The sequence below is a fragment of the Sciurus carolinensis genome, chromosome 8 (assembly GCF_902686445.1).
Source record: "Sciurus carolinensis chromosome 8, mSciCar1.2, whole genome shotgun sequence".
Taxonomy (NCBI): domain Eukaryota; kingdom Metazoa; phylum Chordata; class Mammalia; order Rodentia; family Sciuridae; genus Sciurus; species Sciurus carolinensis.
Window position 1 is genome coordinate 117,006,601 of NC_062220.1, and position 22,575 is coordinate 117,029,175.

General features: G+C 38.3%; 1 pseudogene; it reads left to right on the forward strand.

Moving 5' to 3' along the window:
* The first annotated feature begins 1,165 nt into the window (after positions 1–1,165).
* On the forward strand, positions 1,166–20,978 carry LOC124991434 (AP-1 complex-associated regulatory protein-like; annotated as a pseudogene).
* Positions 20,979–22,575: the final 1,597 nt, after the last annotated feature.

Here is a 22,575-nt window from a genome sequence, read left to right on the forward strand (position 1 = left end):
CCAGTTCATACAGCTGCATTTGATGTTTCCCATTTCTGAAGAGGGGGGCTCTAGGCTTATCCAACTGCAGGCTGTTACTCTTCAGTCCCAGTGATTTTCTGGAAGAAGGCCCAGTGTGAGAAGGTGACTGAAGCAAAGGCTGGGCAGACAGTGACATGGAATAACTGCTCATCCATGGGAGAAAATTGTAGGCCATGGAAATGAAAGTTTCCTCTGCTATCACACTGCTGAGGGGATGCTCTGAGACTGCCCTCACCTGTAGAACTGGACTTTCCAGTCACTGCTAAGGCCCTACACTGGGAGAGGAAAGCTCTGAAGCACATCAACTGTGTTCTGAGGAGTGAGGCTCAGTGCATCCAGGACAGCTGTACCATGCCCCCCTAAGTTCCTGTAAGGGGCCCCTCTGCATGGGGAGAGGACAGGCCTCTTAATCACTGGTCCTACCACAGAATTTTCACCTTCACCCCAGCATGTCCACCATGGAGGCCTCCACCCAGACATGGGTGGGTTCTGTTTTCTCCTCCCAGAGCCACCCTCCCACCTCCAATCCTAGTGTGCCCCTTTTCCCCAGACTGCCCATTGCTGCTTCTATCCCTCCTCCCAGGTCTTCACATAGCATGTTTCCAAGCTGGGTCACCCATATGGACACCACTTTGCCTTCCCAGTCTCTCTTTTGGGGCCTCCATTTAGTCTCAAACCCCAAGAGTACCCAAACAACCTCAGCTTTGGACACCTCCAGCCACCAAGGATCCAAATATCTGGCAACACACTCCACATTTGAAGTACATCTCATCCCTAGAGCCAAAACCCAGTCCATCCTTGGGTTCTTGATGGAAAGAAACCCATGTCCCTGACCTTGGCCAGCTGTCTACAGTTTGGAAACCTGGGAGCTACAGGTCCAAGTCCAGCCCTAATGTCATTCTTGGCTACAGGACCCCCACCATGGGGCAGCCCAACCCACTTAGCTCTTGGACTTTCCATATCCAGAAATACCTTTTGGGTAATCATGCCAGCACCCAGGCACACTCTGGTGTTAGCCAGGCTGCATGACCACTGGTGCATGTAATGCATCTGCCTCTGCCTCTGCCTCTGCCTCTGTAGCTGTCACCCAAAGGCCAGGGCCTGTGGTCAGTGTTTGGTCAAAAATTAGGCAACCCCTGTCAACATGGGCCAACCAATGTTCATTGCCCTCAAGGTTGACAGTGTCAATGTCTTTAATGGAAATTGGTAAGACAGAATTGTCCCTAAAGTTAACATATGCCCTTGTGGAAATGAGCATATTCTCAAAAAGTAGAGGTACCCCAAGAACCAGACAGTGCTATAGGGCAAGCTTGAGTCTGAATACCTACAGTTCTCCTAACCAGAGCACCTCTATTGCAACCAAGGAACACGAGATGAAGAGCAAACAGGGGCAAGGAACCACTAGTATTCCTACCATTAGTGTCGTCTCCCAGGGCCTGCCCATGCATAAATCACTTGGCTTACCTCAGCAAACCATAATCACCTCTAGAAGGACCTTGTAGAATGTGGGGAGAAAGGTACTCTCATGCATTATTTTATTTTTAACTTTTATTTGTTGTAATGAGTTGTACATGACAGTAGAATGCATTTATATATTTTGATAGATCATACATAAATAGAGTGTAATCTCTCTTTTTTCTGATTACTCATATTGCAGTATCATATCAGTCAGGCAGTCATATATGTACATGAAGTAATAATGTCTGTTTCACTCTACTATCATTCCTTCCCCCATACCCCTCTATCTAATATAAAGTAACTCTATTCTTCCCCATCTCCCCACACTTATTGTTAATTAACTTCTGTATATCAGAGAAAACACTTGGCCTCTGGCTTTTTCTGGTTTGACTTATTTCACTTAGCAATATATTCTCTAACTCCATTGATTTACCAGCAAATGCCAGAATTTCATTCTTCTTTAAAACTGAGTAATCTTACATATATATATATATATATATATATATATATATGATATATATATCATATTTTCTTTACGATTCATCTGTTGAAGGGCATCTAGTTTGGTTCCATATTTTAGCTATTGTTAATTGAGTTGTTATAAACATTGATGTGGCTGCATCTCGGTAATATGCTGATTTTAGGTCCTATGGGTATAAACCAAGAAGTGGGACAGCTGGGTCAAGTGGTGTTTCCATCCCAAGATTTCTGAGGAATCTTCATACTGTTTTCCATAATGGTTACACCAATTTTCATTCCCATCTGCAATGTATGAGTGTACCTTTTTCCCACATCCTATTTTGCTTGTATTCTTGACAATTGCCATTCTGATTGGAGTGAGATGAAATCTTAGAGTAGTGTTGATTTGTATTTGTCTAATTGATGAAGATATTTAACATTTTTCATATTTGTTGATTGTGTATCTTTTTTGGTGAAGTGTCTCTTCAGTTCCTTATCCCATTTATTAATTACTTGTGGTTTTTTTTTATTTTTTGGTGTTAAGTTTTTTGAGTTCTTTATATATCCTAGAGATTAATGCTTTATTTGAGGTGCATATGGTAAAGATTTCCTCACAATCTGTAAGTTCTCTCTTCACATTATTGATATTTTGCTGAAAAGATGCTTTTTAGCTTGAGTTCATCCAATTTATTGATTCTTGATTGAATTTCTTATGCTTTAGGGGTCTTGTTAAAAAAATCAGGTCCTAGGTTTACATAGTGAACATTTTGACCTACTTTTTCTTCTAGTAGTCACAGAGTCTCTTTTCTAGTGCCTAAGTCTTTTAACCACAGTGGGTTGAGTATCATGCAGGGTGAGAGCTAAGGGTTTAATTTCATTTTGTTACATGTGACTTTCTTTTTTTCCCAGCACACTATGTTGAATAGGCTATCTTTTGTCCAGTGAATGTTTTTGGCACCTTTGACTAGCATGAGATACCTGTATTTATGTGGGATTGACTCTGTGTCTTCTATTCTGTACCATTGGTCCATGAGTCTGTTTTGATGTCAATACCATGCAGTTTTATTACTGTAACTCTGTAGTATAGTTTGAGGTCTAGTATTGTGATGCCTCCTGCTCCACTTTTCTTGCTGGGATTGCTTTGACTATTCTGAGTCTCTTATTTTTTCTAACGAATTTCATAATTCCTTTTACTAATTCCGTAAAATATGTCATTGGGATTTTAAAAGGAATTGCATTGAATTTGTATAACACTTTTGGGAGTATGGCCCTTTGGACAATATTAATTCTGCCTATCCAGGAGCTTGAGAGATCTTTCCATATTCTAAGGTCTTCTTCAATTTCTTATTTTAGAGGTCTATAGTTTTCATCATAGAGGTCTTTCATGTCTTTTATTAGATTGAATCCTAAGTTTTTTTTTATTTGAGACAACTGTGAATGGGATTGTGTTCTTTATTTCTCTTTCAGTGGATTCATTATTGATATATAGGGATGAGTTTGAGTCATGGGTATTGATTTCATATCCTGTTACTTTGCTGAATTCAGTTATTAGTTATAGAAATTTTTGATGGAATTTTTTTGATCTTCCAAATATAGAATCATATCATTCGCAGGTAGTGATAGTTTGAGTTCTTATTTGTATACCTTTAATTTCTTTGTTCTAATTGCCCTGGCCTGAGTTTGAAGAACAATATTGAATAAAAGTAGTGAAAGAAGACATCTTTGTCTTGTTCCAGTGTGTAGAGGGAATGCTTTCAATTTTTCTCCATTTAGAATGACGTTGGGCTTTGGTTTAGCATGTATGCTTTTATGATGTTGTGGTATGTTGCTACTGTCCCTAATTTTGTATTGTTTTGAACATGAAAGAGTGTTGCATTTTGTCAAATGCTTTTTCTGCATCTATTGAGATGATCATATGATTCTTGTTTTTAAGTCTAATGATACTATGTATTATGCTTATTTATTTCTGGGTGTTGAACCAACCCTGCATCCCTGGGTTGAACCCCACTTGATCGTGAGGCACTATTTTATAACATGATTTTTGTATATGAGTTGCCAGAATTTAATTGAGATTTTTTTGCATCTATGTTCATCAGGGTATTTTTCTGAAGTTCTTTTCCTTTAACACATATATATAGAATATTTCATCTCTCAGTGAGCGAATACAGTTTTATCTCAGCAGCACATGAATCCTTCTCTAAAATAGAACATACCTGATACTACAAGCAACTCTTAATAAATACAAAAAAAGTTCAAGATACCCTATATGCTATCAGATCAAAATTGACTGAAATTAGAATTCAATCATTAAATAAAAGTGTAGAAGCTACACTAACACATGTAGACTAAATAATACACTACTGAATGATGAATGGATAGTAGAAGAAATTAAAGATGAAATGAAAAAATACTTAGAGCTAATTAAGAATGGTGATACAACATACCAAAATCTCTTGGATACTATGAAGACAGAATTAAGAGGAAAGTTCATTGCATTGAGCTCTTTTATTAAAAGAATAAAAAGTCAACAAATAAATGGCCTAACATAATATCTCAAAGCCCAAGGAAAAAAACAAATCAACACCAAAAACAGTAGGAGACAGGAAATAATTCAAAGCAGAGCTGAAATCAATGAAACTGAAACTAAAGAAAAAATTTGAAAAAAAATTGACAAAGGTTGGTTCTTTGAAAAAAAAAACAATAAAATTCATAAACATCTAGCAACATGAGTAAAGAGAAAAAGTGAGAAAACTCAAGTTACTAAAATACTTGATGAAAAGGAAATATCACAAGGACACAACTGAAATACAGAACACAATTAGAAACTATTTTGAAAATTTGTACTTCAATTAAATCAGAAATATTGAAGACCCTGACACATTTCTAGAGACATATGACCTACCTAAACTGAATTAGATGGTCATACATGATTTGAACAGAACACTTTCAAGAAATGAAATAGAAAATGTCATTAAAAACCTACCAAATAAGAAAAGTCCAGGACCAGGAGATGGATTCTCCACTAAGTTCGATAAGACCTTCAAAGAAGAATTAACACCAATATTCCTCAAATTATTCCATGAAAATTGTTCCAAGAAAAGTAGGGAACTCTTCCAAACTTCAGACTGATATCTCTAATACAGAATTTTTTAATGTAGATAGTGCTAAGGAGCTTCTACTACTACAATAGAACAATAACATTATACAAAAAATATGGCTTAGAACAAAGAGCTATATACAAACATTCACATTTGTAAGCAATAAAATTTGCCTTTTTAGATCACTAGCTGTACAGAAGAAATATTGGTATGTTTGGTAATTGAGATTCTGACTCAGGTTTTCTCCACCCAAGTTCATACTCCTTACCTCTTTTCAGTACAGTTTTCCTTCAACATCATGTCTTGAAAACATGAATAATGATTCATGTCCACTATCCTACAAACTTCTGAGAAAAAACAAATGTGTTAATTGGGAAAAACTAAATAGAACTGTGAAAATACACATCGCTTTCATAAATTACACAATATATCAGTTCTTTTTATTATAAAATGCATAACAGTTCTACAAATTTTACCTAATTAAAGTTTGTGAAAATCCAATGAGACTGAATCAGGGCAGGCAAGATTTATTAGTCTGGTAACCAGGAATATCAGCAGTGCAATGCTATTCTAGGGCCATGGAGAGCAATAGCCTACAACTAAGTAGATGTGTATTAGATTTCCTGGCTTCATTAATTTGGGGTTCAGGTTTATTAACTTGGTGCCCCCCATATTACAAAATTAGGAAGGGTGATAATTGCCTTTGCTAAAATATATGATTTTGTTTCCTGTTCAGGGGCCTGTTGGAGGCCAACCACATGATCACAGAGTTTATACATGGAAAAGGGATTGTTTGGCTGTTAGTGACAACAGATCATTTGTGGAGACACTATCTGTACTTTGCCAGGATTCCCTTTTTTATGGAGGTGGGTCCATAGTGGATATGCTTGGAATTCCTGAAAACCAACATGCTTCTGATGAACATGTGAGTACTGATTAATGAATCTATGCTCGTCTTTGAAGATGGACTCTTTTCTGTCTAAAGATGCAATTTAGGACAAAGCTGATGCCAATAAAATTATAGTAGCTCAGATTTATAAAATCCAAAGGAAAGAGAAGTAGAAGTTGTATAAAGTGTTGTGTAACTTTCTTACACAGTAACCATCTCAACATTTTTTCTGTCAGATCCATCTGTTCATCTGCCTGCCGATCAATCTGTTTGTCCATTTACCCATTATCCATTCCAGCAACTGCGGGCCCTCTACTAAGCTGTCAGTCCCATGCTTCCCTGTTCCTAATCATCTACTTAATGTTTAACAAATTACTTTTGATTATTGTGATTAGGCCTATAACTCCAACATCATATCAACATAACTTCTCACGTTTCTACACAATAATACACCCTCCTTTTTATTCATGCAAGTCTCTTCATTTCCCCTACATATCTCTAGCTCTGTACAGGTCTTCTTTACCTCCTCTCTGAGAGAAAAAAATATTTTTTTATTTTAAATAAAATTTAAATTTAAATTTAAAAAATTTAAATTTAAATTTAAAATTTAAGTAATATTTTAAAGTAGTGATGTGTTAAGGACAAAAAAATTACTAATTCATAATTAGATGTGCTTTAAACCACTGTATTAAGAACAGAGAATACAGTTCCATATGTAAATATCTAAGCAATCTCCACAATAAGTACCCAGAAAACCTCAGCATTCCTGTGAAAGACAGGAGATGATGGAGGTGTTGAAAATCTCTCACAAAGTGTTTAGGAAAGGTATCACAAAAATTCTCCTAGAAATAAGGCAAATTCTGCTGAAGTGAATGGAAATCTACAATATGACAGGGAGGAAGTTAAGGTGTACGAGAACCAAATAGAGTGATTACTGATGAGAACATTCCCAGGGACTCTGAAGTGGAGATTATATACTATGAATGAGTGATCCTGATGGCTACGCTAAAAAACTGATGAAAATACAATACAGGGACAAACAAAAAGAAAGGAACCCACTCAAAAGTAGAATAAATTATCTGTATGGACCATGTGGTGCATTTTACATGTAATGAGTGTCCTCATAGGAGAAGAAATGTGGGAAAAAATAACAGTCAAAAGTGTGTTTGTGTAAGTGCTACTAAATTCTTGATTCCAGAAGCTCGATGAATGTCAGTACAGACACATAATAAAAACCAAGAGCTGGTCTCTTAAATACAATATTCTTATTTTGACAAAATCTTTCTAGAGTTCATTCAGGATTCTGGGTAGTAAAATGTCAGAAATTTGTTCTTTGGAAATTTTTTTCATAAATACACTTTTTGTGTCTTAGTCCCAGTGCTCACAACAGAAACTTAGTCCCATGACACCTTCTCATATTTCCACTGTGAGTCCTGGATTCAGGTCATTCCATCACAGTTGACCTATTTATTCATGGCCTTTGAGGATTCAGAAAGTCACAATTTAGGCAACTGATTTATTATGCCGGATGAGAGAGAGGGTTTGAGTACATGTGTGTTCCTTCCTGAAGTCCCACCAAACTGTACCAAAAAGTGAAAAAATTATTCACAACCAGGGAGATCAGAAACAGAATGAGGAGTGACAGGACTTTAAAGCAAGTTCTCACATTGAACTGTTTTAATTGTCTTGGATCTTAGGCAATCAAATGCCCAGGGTGCACTAAGAATCATCCTGAAATACCTGAATAGTTATCAGTGGAATGCGGGTTGGAGATAATGGGCCTGAGGTAAGGTGAAATTAGGATGAGTGGAACTAACAGAGAAGCAAGTTGGTTGTCATCACTTACCTGCTCATGGCATGGCCTACCAGCTACCTCCACCTTTATTTATTCTCTGCAGAAGGTAAAACAACTGTGGAAGGGGAGTCTGGGCAAAGCTGTCATTGTAGTATCAAGAGGAGAATGTTGTTTTCCTTATGAGTGCTGTGTGCTGTGACCACAGGGGTCTCAATCCATAGATGGCTGACTTTATTCCTAGTGGCCTGAAGTGTGGTGGAACATCTTGGTAGAAGGGTGTGTAACAGGAAAGCAGCTCAGGACATTACCAGGAAGCAGAGGAAAAGAGAGGCTCCAGTCACCACATGCAAACTATATGCCCCACAGCATACCCCCAGGGACCCACCTCTTCCAGCCAAACCCTACCTGCCTACAGTTACCAACAAGTTAATACCTGTCAGAAGATAAATGCACTGATTAGGTCAACTCTCATAACCTAGTTACTTTACCTCTAAACTTCACTCCTCCTCAGTCAGTTTTTTATACTTAGTAGTGCAGGTGGAGTTAATAAAGGGGATGACTTATGATAAGGGATTTCTCACATTGTTCCTCAGCCTGAGAACTTCAAGAAGAATGGGTTAGATTGGTAGTCTCTATATTCCTTTACCCAGAGACAAAGCACTATAAAAGTAGACTAGTTTTTTTACTGAAACTAGAAATCACTTTCTAGCTTTACAAATCTTAGGATGTCTGCTTCTGGGTGTCAAAATAATACATATATTTAGATTTATAATACAGATCTAATGTTATAAAAATTAGTAAAATAATTGGAATTAAATGCATTTTTTTCTAGGATGCCAGAAATCTGCCGGTATTAACAAAACTAAGTGGGTTAATGATTGTGGAGGCAGAGGAATACCAGTCAGTGTGCTAAACTTTGCAACTGTTGCTTCCTAACAGGGGGGTCTCCTTATTGAAAGTTTTTTACCATCAGACAGCCACTATCCAGGTCAGATCAAATAGAAGTGCTGGCCAGGGAGATCAAAAAGCAATAAAACTTGACCTAAAGTATCCTGTTAATATTTAAGGATGTGTGAGTTTTATTTCATTTGAATAGAGAGTCTAGACTATTACTAGCGTCAGATGACCATAGAGTAACTTTTGTCCATTGCTGTAAGCATGCAAAGAAGGATGGGTCATTTTACAAAACCGACTGAATGATTCTTACAAAGCAAACTACCTCTTAACATAATCAACCAATCATATTGGGTATTTGTTCCATCAAACCCGAGTTGTGTTTTCTTATAGCAATCTCTATAGAAATGTTGATTACTTCTTTATTCATAAATTCTCAATTGGGAGTAACCAAAATGTCATTCACTGAGTGATGGGATAAACAAACCAAGATTCATCCATAGAATGAAATAATAGTGACTACAAATAAATATAATTTTGTACACAAAGTGACATGGAGGAAACAAACATATATTTATAGAGAGGAAGATACTATGAAATTACTATGTATTGTATTATCCCAAGAATAAAATTTTCTGGAAAAGGTAAATTATGGAAATAATCAAGAGATGTGTGGTTGTCTGGAGTTTGGGAAAAAGAGGAAGGAATGAGTTGGCAGAGCAAAGAGAATATGAAGGGCAGTATAACTACTCTTCATTTTCCCCTTTTGATGGGCACATTACTATATGCCTTTGGCAAACAGAGCACCCAGAACCCCTAACCAGGATGATCCAAAGTGATCAGCTTAAACATGATTCTAGAATTTGCATTCTTCAGGTGGGTCATAGACTTTGGAGGGCTCATGGCTATGGATCCAGCAGGAGGCACTATAGGACGATCCTGAGAAGAAGACACTTCTGAGGTCTTCAGGTGAGAATAGCTTTAGAGTGTCCTGGACATTGTACAAATGGATTTTCATCTGAAGGAATTAAAATAAATATTTTCTTACTTAAAAGCAAAAAAGTAAATAAATAAAACGACTCTGCCAACAACGTCTTTACAGTTCTATCTCTGCTTCTGCTTATCAGTCACTCTACAGGAGACAAGAGAGACTAGATCAAGTTGGACCAGCAGCACCATATGGAATGTTGTGTGCCAGCAGGGTGAGAGAGATGAAAAGTAGCACTCAAGAAGGCTAATCTATAGGTGTTGTGTCTGATGAAGGTTTTTAGGGATGATTAAGAGTTATTTGGAGAGGGAAGTTCAGAGGTAAGAGTTCAACAGAAAATTCATCAGAGAATATGTTATTCATTCAAACAAATGAGGGAGTTTTATTGTCCTGTGCATGGAGTTAGTAAAAAGGGTGGGGTTATTAAACGAGATTACTGGAATTGATGCTGCAAAACCCTAACCCTCCTTCCCTTCATTCCCCTTTGTCTCATCTACTGAATATTCTTCTTCCTCTCTCCCCTCTTATTGTGGGTTTACTTCCACATATCAGTAAAAAAATTAAAAGCGCCCAATTTTCACCCTTTTAACACTGATTTCCTGGTGAGTATTTCTAACTAATCATGGATTAGTTAATGATTTTTTGTCCTGAAAATATCCTTTTTCCCCACAGGAAAACATAACAAAACAAAACTAATATTTGCTGTTTTCAAATTGTGAGTAAAATATGTCAATGCCCCTATTTTATTTTGGTCAAAACTTTTCATCCAAAAACCCAATGAGAATAATGAATGTCATCCAATTGAAAATCCATTTGTACAATTGAAAACGAAATTGAGGAGGAAATGATAGGATAAAAGTTACTTACATAAATTTGAAAATAGGAGCACAACCTGGGTCCTGGTGGAGTGAAATGGAAAGGATTAAACCACTCAATATATTCACTGGAAAAATGGACAATAGTGCTGAAAACTCATTCTTCCAAATGTGAATAAAGTGAATAACCTGATGACTTGCAAAAGCCAGCTGGGCTTTCAGGTCCCTGTGCCATGGGGAAGTGTATGTCCTGTGGGCAGCAGGGGGCACAGTGGGACTGCGCCGAGCTAAGATGAAGAAAATTCTTGTTGAATCTTGATTTGGATTTCCTTAGGATTTGGAACATTTGGAAGGTATCTGTCATTCTTAGGCTTTGGCTCCCTCCAGAGGTGCTGGAGGATGCTGTTGTTATGAACTTCCCAGCAGCTGGTCCTGGTTTATCAGGGCAGGCACTTGTTCCTGACTGCTAATAGGATGCAGGGTTGTGTCTGTGGGTTTTTCTGTTGTGTGCACGTGTTCAGGATGCAGGTTCTGGGCTATTACTGATTGCTGTTGGTTATTGTGTACCTGCTCCCCTCCACAGGCTTCTTTGCATAGTAATGTAGATTATTATGGCTCAGGGTTATGGATTCTCCATGGGTGATCTGTTGTGCAGGAAAGATTCACTTGGTCTATGAGGCTCACTGAGATATCATCCTTAAAACTGAATGAAGGGACTAGTTGTTTCACCTAGGTTATAATTTCCACTGCCCCAGTTTGTGAAGAGCAAGCATTGATTCCCCAGGTGATGGTCCCTGAGGCAGATCTGGCCAGTATCCAATCAGTGATCTATTACTTGGCTGTGGTGGCCAAGGGTCAGACCATATGACTGGGAACCACGTCAGACTGGGTATTGTTGCTTTCCTCTGCCTTAAACCCAGGCAAATTTCTGCTTTGATAGACTCCAAATGACTATGGTAACAACCTGGAAACCATCTCTTTAACCATTCTGGGGACTTGGGCACCTTCTCCTTGTGACTTTCTGCAAACTGCTGCCATGATCTGTGATCTGTTCCTCTATGAAACTGAATATTCAGGCAGCTTCCTACCAAGTTGGCCCCATGAGTACAGTAGCTACAATCAGGGGCATAGTCCCTCTAGACTTCTTAGAACTCAGGAAATGTCCTGCTGTGCCTCCCTCCAGTGTCAGAGGGTGGCAGGAGAGGATTTAATCTCTCCTCTTTCCTGTGCTTTGGGCCAAAACTGCCTTAGTGCTCAGATCTGAGCTCTCACTTCTGCCACTGGGAATTATCAGTGTTTTCTCCATCTATGCAAAAGTTCTGTCTAGATAGCTTCTTAAGAAAATCAACTTCAAGGTTGCTCCCTCTGGCTTAATTTGCTGCTATTTGGAGGTGGGTAGATGCTGTGTTGGTTTACAGGTGTGACTGGGTAGATGCTGTGTTGGTTTACAGGTATGACTGGACAGTTATGGACTAAACCAAATGGCTACAGAACCCAGCAGGACTTCTATTTACAATTTGTTTTTATACTGCTTGATCTGCTTCAAGGACATCACTGTTACCATCACACTTTAATTTTTTCTGCCTTTCTTTCCAAATGTTAAGGGCAGTGTGTTTATGTGCTTTTCTGGTGTTGCTTTCTCTCTCTGTTTTCCCCTCCACCTTTCATCTCCCTGTTTTAGATTTGGGGTTGTGCGGATCTATTTCCTGCCACTCTGACATTTGGCAGGACTCTGTTGGAGTAGAGGACTCAACACTTGCCAGGGTTCTGTTGATCATCCTCCTTCTTGGGGGCCACAGGCATGGCATGTCTCCCTGTGTAGTTGCTTTTTAATATTAGTAATCAGTATATCATTAGAGACTTATTGGAAAAACATTGGGAAGTTTTTATTGTATTGGGTCACAAAATAGTGCAAAATAAAAATTTAGCAGTAACACATAGATAAATTATATGAAAGTAAACAATTGTAGCTGTGCTCAAGTTTAGAGGAGACTGTGATTGCTTTAGTATAATAATAGATGGATAAAGAGGCATTCTTCTGAGCTGGGATGCAACTTTTAGCTTTTGTTACTTTCCTAGATTTTATAGTTGATTCTAGAGATACTTTACAGAAAAAAAACATTTAAGTTAGTCATAAATATAATTTGTGCTTTTCCTATGTTTATTCTAATTCCTTAAGAATAAGATTGGAATCTGCCATTATATGAAATTAGAATAGACTAAATATTAACTGTAAGTTGATTTCTTTGCTCTTTTAGAATAGTAAAAGTTTCTCACTGTTAAACACTGGAGTTCATGGTGGGGGTAGTTTCTCAGAAAATCTAATGATGTGTTTGTTCTGAAGGTTGAAGGCTGGCAGACCATGGTGCCCTCAGTTTAACTGGGAGATAAGTTTGTTTCAGTTTAGCTGGGAGACGAGGTTGTTTTAATCTAGCTGGGAAATGAGGTTGTTTTGGTCTGGGTTGTCATACAGAGAGAATGTGTACTTTGAGAAGAAGCATAGATTGTACTTTTGAAAGTTTTTCTTATTTTAAACTAACCATATAGTGATATGATTATCAGTAAAGAAAAATATCTATAAAAAGACTGGCAGTAAAAATAAAGACAGATTCAGCCTCACAACACTTGGTGTCTCTGTGTGCTGTTTCTCCACTGTGCTGACTCTTCCCATCCACCTAGGACCCCGGACCCCGCTAGGGCTGAACAGAACCCCTACAGGGTTTGTGGTCTCTGCACTAATTTTCTACCCTGGTAAGCAAACTTCAAATCTATGCAGGTCTCAGACTTTGTAATATTGGGTCTTTTAGCATTTGTTTTGTCACCCACCTCTCAGAACAATGGTTCCTTCACTGCCTCCTTTCTGCAGTGTGGGGAATCAGTAATCTCTACCTAGCTTTATTCAGCCATGTTTGGGACCTGACTAATAGGCTTTAAATATTCATCTGCATGTTAGGAAAAATTGTAAAAATAGACTGAATTATCTTAACTATATTAGTAAAAAGAAAATATATATGGACACGGATGGTATTTAGAAGCCAAGGAAGCAAGAAAGAGCAGAGTGTATTTTGTATTACATTATGAAGTTCTCATTGAAAAGACAGACCACAAACACTGAGATGTGTCAGGTACTGGCCTTCTGAGGCATCCTGAGGAGGTCACTTGTCCTCATCAGGGGACTGAGGAGATAAGAGCAAGCAGCCAGAAAGGCTGTCCACCAGGGCAGCCACCCAGCAGTGGTGGCTGCTGGAGTCATCACAGCCTTGGTCCTGGGAAACTTGTCTCTCCTTTTGCCCCATCTCTCTCCTCAGGTCACTGCACTCCCTCCCCAACCCCAGGTCCCTGAAATCTCCCTGAGCTCAGGCCTGGGGATGTGGCTGCCTAGCCTAGTTTTGGACTTTGAGGGAGAGATGGAAGAAGAGTTGCCAATGCACCTGGGTGGCATCAGATGGCAGACGGCTTCTGAATGTAATGCTTAGGGCCACTTCCCAAGGATGTGGGGTTCCTGCAGCAGGTTGGATGCAATGCAGGACCCAAGTATTGTAGACCATGCTGAGGAAGTGAGCACTTAACTCTAGAGTGTGAAAATCTAACAGAAAGTGATGAAGGGGAGAGCCCAGGAAGCAGTCATAGGCCTCTTCTGGAGGAAGAAACTGCTGACCTATAAGAGGCATAATGATTCTACAGTTGAAAAATGGAAAGATGTTGATTAAAAAATAAAAAAAGTGGAGGTTGTGTGACACACCGCTTGGTTTTGAAGCGATCTGCCAGGGCTCCAGCGGCTGCCAGAGAAAGAGTGGCTGCCAGAGAAAGAGAACGCTGCCTGCGAAGGCTGCCCTGCCCAGGCGGCAAGACACACCTCCCCCGCTGGAGCAGTGAACTCAGAAAGCGGGGAACTTTGCAAAGGAGGTTGTGCGACACACCGCTTGGTTTTGAAGCGATCTGCCAGGGCTCCAGCGGCTGCCAGAGAAAGAGTGGCTGCCAGAGAAAGAGAACGCTGCCTGCGAAGGCTGCCCTGCCCAGGCGGCGAGTTGTTTGGATCCAGCAACCGCCTGAGCAATGGGGAGGGGACTGCCCAGAGGTGGTGGATGTACGCAGTGAGTGGCTTGGTCTCCAAGCGCCCACACAGAGCACCGGGTGGCTGTCTGGAGGAAGAGACGAGCGACGGGTCACTGGGGCTTGGAACATATGTACGAGGCTCCAAGTGACTGGTCAGAGGGCAGGTCGCATAACCAGGTGATTAGGTGCATAGCAAGGTCCAGTCCAGGGACCTAGGCACCTTTTCTTGAATGAACTACACAGAGACAAGCTGAGGGGCGAAGTGAAGGTTCCAGGACTTCGGGCAGCTTCTCTAAGAACGGACAACCTAAGGAGACTCGTCTACGAAGGGTGAGGCTCCCAGGCCCAGGAGAGCTACACAGAGACCAGCTGAGGGGTGGAGCGAAGGTTCCAGGACTTCGGGCAGCTTCTCTGAGGAGGGGCCACCTAAGGAGACTCGTCTGCAAAGGGCAGGGCTCCTAAGCCCAGGAGGTAGGTCCAGGCCCCTGGAAACGTTGCTTGGGAAGGCTGCCCTGCCCAGGTGGTAGTTGTGGACTGAGGGGAACCTCTAGGAGGGGAACTGACTAGCGAGATCTCCCCACCGGGTGGGTCTTCCCCGCCGAGTGAGGTTTTCCCACAAAGACGGTAAAACCAGAGACACAGGCCCAAACAGGCATTGCCTCGGCCCGCAGTCTAGTTCCCCTTTGGATGACCATTGGTCAACAAGTAGAGGCACCTCTGCCCTCTAGCAGGGAAAATACCACACCTGAAGACCACCACCCCTAGAGAGGCAGCTACCTAGGGGAACACCGAAGTATCAACTTCCTCTAAGACTTCAGGCTACTGAAGGATAAGAGGGGATACACTAGCAATCTTCAGGGACATTATAAGTCAATAGAGGAAATCTGCAACATCTCTGCAGTCCACTGATACCTGAACAATATGAGAAAACAAGGGAAGAAAATGCCTCAAACAAATCTGGATGTTATATCAATAAAATCCAATGACAGCATGGCAGAAGAAATGTCAGAAAGGGAGTTCAGAATGTACATAATCAACATGATAAGGGAAGCAAACGATGAAATGAAAGAGCAAATGCAGGCATTGAATGAACGCACCAATAGACAGTTAAAAGAGCAAATACAGGAAGCAAAAGACCATTTCAATAAAGAGTTAGAGATATTGAAAAAAAACCAAACAGAAATCCTTGAAATGAAGGAAACAATAAACCAAATTAAGAACTCCATAGAAAGCACAACCAATAGGATAGAACACCTGGAAGACAGAACCTCAGATATTGAAGACAAAATATTTAACCTTGAAAACAAAGTTGAACAAACAGAGAAGATGGTAGGAAATCATGAACAGAATCTGCAAGAACTATGGGATATCATGAAAAGGCCAAATTTGAGAATTATTGGGATTGAGGAAGGCTTAGAGAAACAAACCAAAGGAATGAACAACCTATTCAATGAGATAATTTCAGAAAATTTCCCAAATCTGAAGAATGAAATGGAAAATCAAGTTCAAGAGGCTTATAGGACTCCAAATACACAAAATTACAACAGACCCACACCAAGGCACATTATAATGAAAATACCTAACATACAAAATAAAGACAGAATTTTAAAGGCTGTGAGAGAAAAGAACCAAATTACATTCAGGGGGAAGCCAATACGGATATCAGCAGATTTTTCAATCCAGACCCTAAAAGCTAGAAGGGCCTGGAATAATATTTTTCAAGCCCTAAAAGAAAATGGATGCCAACCAAGAATCTTATACCCAGCAAAACTTACCTTCAGATTTGATGACGAAATAAAATCCTTCCATGATAAACAAAAGCTAAAAGAATATACAAAAAGAAAGCCAGCATTACAGAACATTCTCAGCAAAATATTCCATGAAGAAGATATGAAAAACAAAGAAGCAAATCAGCAAAGGGAGGAGATATCCTAAAGGAACTATCAAATAAAGAGGAACCAAGTTGTGTCAAAAATAAGCAAATAAATGAATAAAATGAGTCAAATGACCGGGAATACAAATCATATCTCAATAATAACCCTGAATATTAACGGCCTGAATTCATCAATCAAAAGACATAGACTGGCAGATTGGATAAAAAAGAAAGATCCAACAATATGTTGCCTGCAAGAGACTCATCTCTTAGAAAGAGATACCCATAGACTAAAGGTGAAAGGATGGGAAAAAACTTACCATGCACATGGACCCAGCAAAAAAGCTGGGGTATCCATCCTCATTTCAGATAAAGTGGACTTCAAGCCAAAGTTAATCAGAAGGGATAAAGAAGGACATTTCATAATGCTTAAGGGAACCATAAATCAGCAAGACATAACAATCATAAATATCTATGCCCCAAACAGTGGCTCACCCATGTATGTCAAACAAATCCTTCTCAATCTCAGAAATCAAATAGACCACAATACAATAATACTAGGTGATTTTAACACACCTCTCTCACCACTGGACAGATCTTCCAAACAAAAATTGAACAAAGAAACCATAGATCTCAATAACACAATCAATAATTTAGACTTAACAGACATTTATAGAATATACCATCCAACGAAGAGTGAATACACTTTCTTCTCAGCAGCACATGGATCCTTCTCTAAAATAGACCATATATTATGCCACAAAGCTAATGTTAGCAAATACAAGAAGATAGAGACACTTCCTTGTATTTTATCAGACCATAATGGATTGAAACTAGAAATAAATGAAAGAGCAAAAAACAGAAATTACTCCAACACCTGGAGATTAAACAATATGCTATTATATGAGGAATGGATAACAGAAGATATTAGGAAGGAAATTAAAAAATTCTTAGAGGTAAACGAGAACAAAGAAACATCATATCAAAATCTCTGGGACAATATGAAAGCGGTACTTAGAGGAAGATTTATTTCATGGAGCGCATTTAATAAAAGAAGTAAAACTCAAAAAATAAATGACCTAACACTACAGCTCAAAGCCCTAGAAAAAGAAGAACAGACCAACACCAAAAGTAGTAGAAGACAGGAAATAGTTAAAATCAGAGCTGAAATCAACGAAATTGAAACAAAAGAAACAATACAAAAAATTGACAAAATAAATAGTTGGTTCTTCGAAAAAATAAACAAAATTGATAAACCTTTAGCCACACTAACAAAGAGAAGACGAGAGAAAACCCAAATCACCAAAATTCGGAATGAACAAGGAAATATCACAACAGACACGATTGAAATACAAAACATAATTAGAAGCTATTTTGAAAATCTATATTCCAACAAAATAGAAAATTTCGAAGATATCAACAAGTTTCTAGAGACCTATGAATTGCCTAAACTAAACGAGGAGGACATACACAATTTAAATAGACCAATTTCAAGTAATGAAATAGAAGAAGTCATCAAAAGCCTACCAACAAAGAAAAGTCCAGGACCAGATGGGTTTTCAGCCAAGTTCTACAAAACCTTTAAAGAAGAGCTCATTCCAATACTTTTCAAAGTATTCCATGAAATAGAAGAGGAGGGAACCCTCCCAAACTCATTCTACGAAGCCAATATCACCCTGATACCTAAACCAGACAGAGACACATCGAGGAAAGAAAATTTCAGACCAATATCCTTAATGAACATCGACGCAAAAATTCTCAACAAAATTTTAGCAAATCGCATACAAAAATGTATTAAAAAGATAGTGCACCATGATCAAGTGGGTTTCATCCCAGGGATGCAAGGTTGGTTCAACATCAGGAAATCAATAAATGTAATTCACCATATCAACAGACTTAAAGTCAAGAATCACATGATTATTTCAATAGATGCAGAAAAAGCATTTGATAAAATACAGCACCCCTTCATGCTCAAAACACTAGAAAAAATAGGGATAGTGGGAACGTTCCTTAACATTGTAAAGGCCATCTATGCTAAGCCCATGGCTAATATTATTCTTAATGGTGAAAAACTGAAAGCATTCCCCCTAAAATCTGGAACAAGGCAGGGATGCCCTCTCTCACCACTCCTATTCAATATCGTCCTTGAAACTCTAGCCAGAGCAATTAGACAGACCAAAGAAATTAAAGGGATATGAATGGGAATAGAAAAACTCAAACTATCCCTATTTGCTGATGATATGATTATATACTTAGAGGAACCAGGAAATTCCACCAGAAAACTCTTAGAACTCATAAGTGAATTCAGTAAAGTAGCAGGATACAAGATCAATGCTCATAAATCCAATGCATTTTTATACATAAGTGATGAATCTTCAGAAAGAGAAGTTAGGAAAACTACTCCATTCACAATAGCCTCGAAAAAAATAAAATACTTGGGAATCAATCTCACAAAAGAGGTGAAAGACCTCTACAATGAGAACTACAGAACACTAAAGAAAGAAATTAAGGAACACCTTAGAAGATGGAAAGATCTCCCATGTTCCTGGATAGGCAGAATTAATATTGTCAAAATGGCCATACTACCAAAAGTGCTATACAGATTCAATGCAATTCCAATTAAAATCCCAATGATGTACCTTACAGAAGTAGAACAAGCAATCATGAAATTCATCTGGAAGAATAAGAAACCCAGAATTGCTAAAGCAATCCTTCACAGGAAAAATGAAGCAGGGGGTATTGCAATACCTGAACTTCAACTGTACTACAAAGCAATAGTAACAAAAACGGCATGGTATTGGTACCAAAATAGACAGGTAGATCAATGGTACAGAATAGAGGACACGGACACAAACCCAAACAAATATAATTTCCTCATACTAGACAAAGGGGCCAAAAATATGCAATGGAGAAAAGATAGCCTCTTCAATAAATGGTGCTGGGAAAATTGGAAATCCATATGCAACAAAATGAAAATAAACCCATATCTCTCACCATGCACAAAACTAAACTCAAAATGGATTAAGGACCTCGGAATCAGACCAGAGACCCTGCATCTTATAGAAGAAAAAGTAGGTCCAGATCTTCAACATGTCGGCTTAGGACCAGACTTTCTCAACAGGACTCCCATAGCACAAGAAATAAAAGCAAGAATCAACAACTGGGATAGATTCAAACTAAAAAGCTTTCTCTCAGCAAAGGAAACTATCAGCAATGTGAAGAAAGAGCCTACAGAGTGGGAGAAAATCTTTGCCAATCATACTTCAGATAGAGCACTAATCTCCAGAATCTATAAAGAACTCAAAAAACTCAACACCAAGACTACAAATAATCCAATCGACAAATGGTCTAAGGAAATGAACAGACACTTCACAGAAGAAGACCTACAAACAATCAACAAACATATGGAAAAATGTTCAACATCTCTAGTAATAAAAGAAATGCAAATCAAAACTACCCTAAGATTCCATCTCACCCCAATCAGAATGGCGATTATCAAGAACACAAGCAACAATAGGTGTTGGCGAGGATGTGGGGAAAAAGGTACACTCATACATTGCTGGTGGGGTTGCAAATTAGTGCAACCACTCTGGAAGGCAGTATGGAGATTCCTTAAAAAACTTGGAATGGAACTACCATTTGACCCAGCTATCCCACTCCTTGGTCTATACCCAAAGGACTTAAAATCAGCATACTACAGAGATACAGCCACATCAATGTTCATAGCTGCTCAATTCACCATAGCCAGATTGTGGAACCAACCTAGATGCCCTTCAGTTGATGAATGGATAAAGAAACTGTGGCATATATATACAATGGAATATTACTCAGCCATAAAGAATGATAAAATTATGGCATTTGCAAGCAAATGGACGAAATTGGAGAATATCATGCTAAGTGAGATAAGCCAATCTCAAAAAACCATAGGAAGAATGATCTGGCTGATAAGTGGATGATGATACATAATGGGGCGTGGGAGGGGTTAGTTTTAGGGTTAGAGTGAGGGTTAGGGAGGGGGGCAAGAATGGGGGAAGGAAGGACTGTATAGAGGGAATAGAGGGATGGGAGGGGTGGGGGGAAGGGGAAAAAATAACAGAATGAATCAACCAACATCACCCTATGTAAACGTATGATTACACAAAGGTATGCCTTTACTCTATGTACAAACAGAGAAAGAACATGTATCCCATTTGTTCACAATAAAATAAAAAATAAATTAATAAATAAAAAATAAAAAAAATAAAAAATAAAAAAAGTTATTTTAAAACAGAAATTAAGATTAGCAGAAGAGTCTTTATGTGCTGCACTGTGTAAAGCAGTCCAGGCAGCAGAGCAGCAAAAGTTCTCTGGGTAAGAAAGGCTGAGAGTTGTGCAGTGATGTCATCCTTCCAGCAATGGAGGCTGTCAAAGTTCAGGACCAAAAGGTGAATATGAATGCAATTTGAGAAACCTAAGGTCACCATATGAGGTGTTTCAAAGTAGTAGACGCTCATCAGGTGCCACTGTCTGAATGCTGATCACAGACATCAGCTGTGATTTAATGACTAAAACTCCACTAGTGGAAATGCCTACATATCCTTAGATCTAGAAAGGGAAGTCAAAACAGGCATGCCTGTAATAGTTCCAATGTGAGGATGTTTCAAAAGAGAGGAGAACATTCTTGGGTAACTTTAAGTAGAGCAGCAAAAAAAAAAAAAAAAAATGAGAACATGTACTGAGTTTGTGTCTCGGTGGTAGAGCGCTTGCCTAGTATGTGTGGGTCACTGGGTTCAATTCTCAGCACCACATACAAATAAATAAATAAAATAAAGCATTGTGTACATCTACAACTAAAAAAGTAGTTAAAAAAATAAAACAGAACAACAACAACAAAAAAAAACAGAACATATTCTTACCTCAACCTCTCAGGATTCCAATGGACTGGAGTGGGAGAATGATTCCATTAATGCCAAAGTGAATGATAATTCAATTCAAAGTATTCTGGATTTTTAATCCTGTAATAGAGATGTTTAATTCTGGAGAAAAGCAGTCTGATTCACATCAGTAAATTTACAGGGTAAATTTGTATGACCCTGCTCATCGGTTATGACCAAATATTAAAAATGTAGTCAGGTGTGTAAATGGTGGTGTTGAACTTTTTTGTAAGGATAGGGTATAAAACATCTTGGAAATACTTATTTAATTAGAAAGAAGTAGGAACGATAGATCAGGAGTGCTTCATAATTAATTGCGATTTTATCATCTGCCTTCTAATTTTCTTCCTAATTTTTTTTGCTTTTTAGTTGTAAGTGGACATGATACTTTTGTTACATTTACTTATGTTGTGCTGAGGAGCAAACCCAGTGCCTCATGTATGTGAGGCAACCTCTCTATCACTGAGCCACATCCCCCACCCTGTCTCCTGCTTTTCAAAACCAATTTAACGGTTCTGTCTTGTTAGCAATTAAATTTATTTTAACTGTTTTTAGCATTCCTCTTTACTCTTACAGCTTTCACATTCAAAAAGTTCTTTAAAACTTTTACTTTAAATTCTTTCCTAAGCATAGTCTATTATAGAACTCTGAAATGTTTCGGTATTTTCTGTTAATGCTCAGCAGAGGTGAAGGAGGCATGAGCAGGGATTATCAGGATCACCTTTAGAGAGGTGTCCCTTTTCCAGTTTGTTTACTTCTGTGGCTTCTTTTGGATTTTATTATCTAGTATAAAGCATGATTAGATGAAAAATTAGTCTAAGAAATATTAATGTTCTTTCTATATTTAATATATATCCCAGTAGCATAATGTGGTTTTTATCTGAACAACATATAATATGATAAAAATAAGCTTTCATCATTTGGATAGTTTAAGTTGATGATATAATGATATGGAAGAAAATATGTATATGTGAAGTTCTTTCACTTCTTTTTAAATGATGTAATATTGACATTAAATTTATAATTCAATTTTTAACAGTCATTACTTGTTTAAGATTTATTTGTCATGAATGATCTTGAATATTACACAGAATATATTCCCCAATGATATAAGAAGGAAAAATTTTAAAAAGTAGTATGGGTATTTCACAGTAAATAACATACTTGTGCGATTGATTTTATTACACTTTCCTGTGCCTTGTTGTACAAGGTGATTTAATGAGATGGAAATATATAAATAAAAGTGAATTTTGTGATAGACAATTAACTTCCCTTTTCCTTAAGTTTATATAGCAACATAAAAGGTGAGGGAAGTA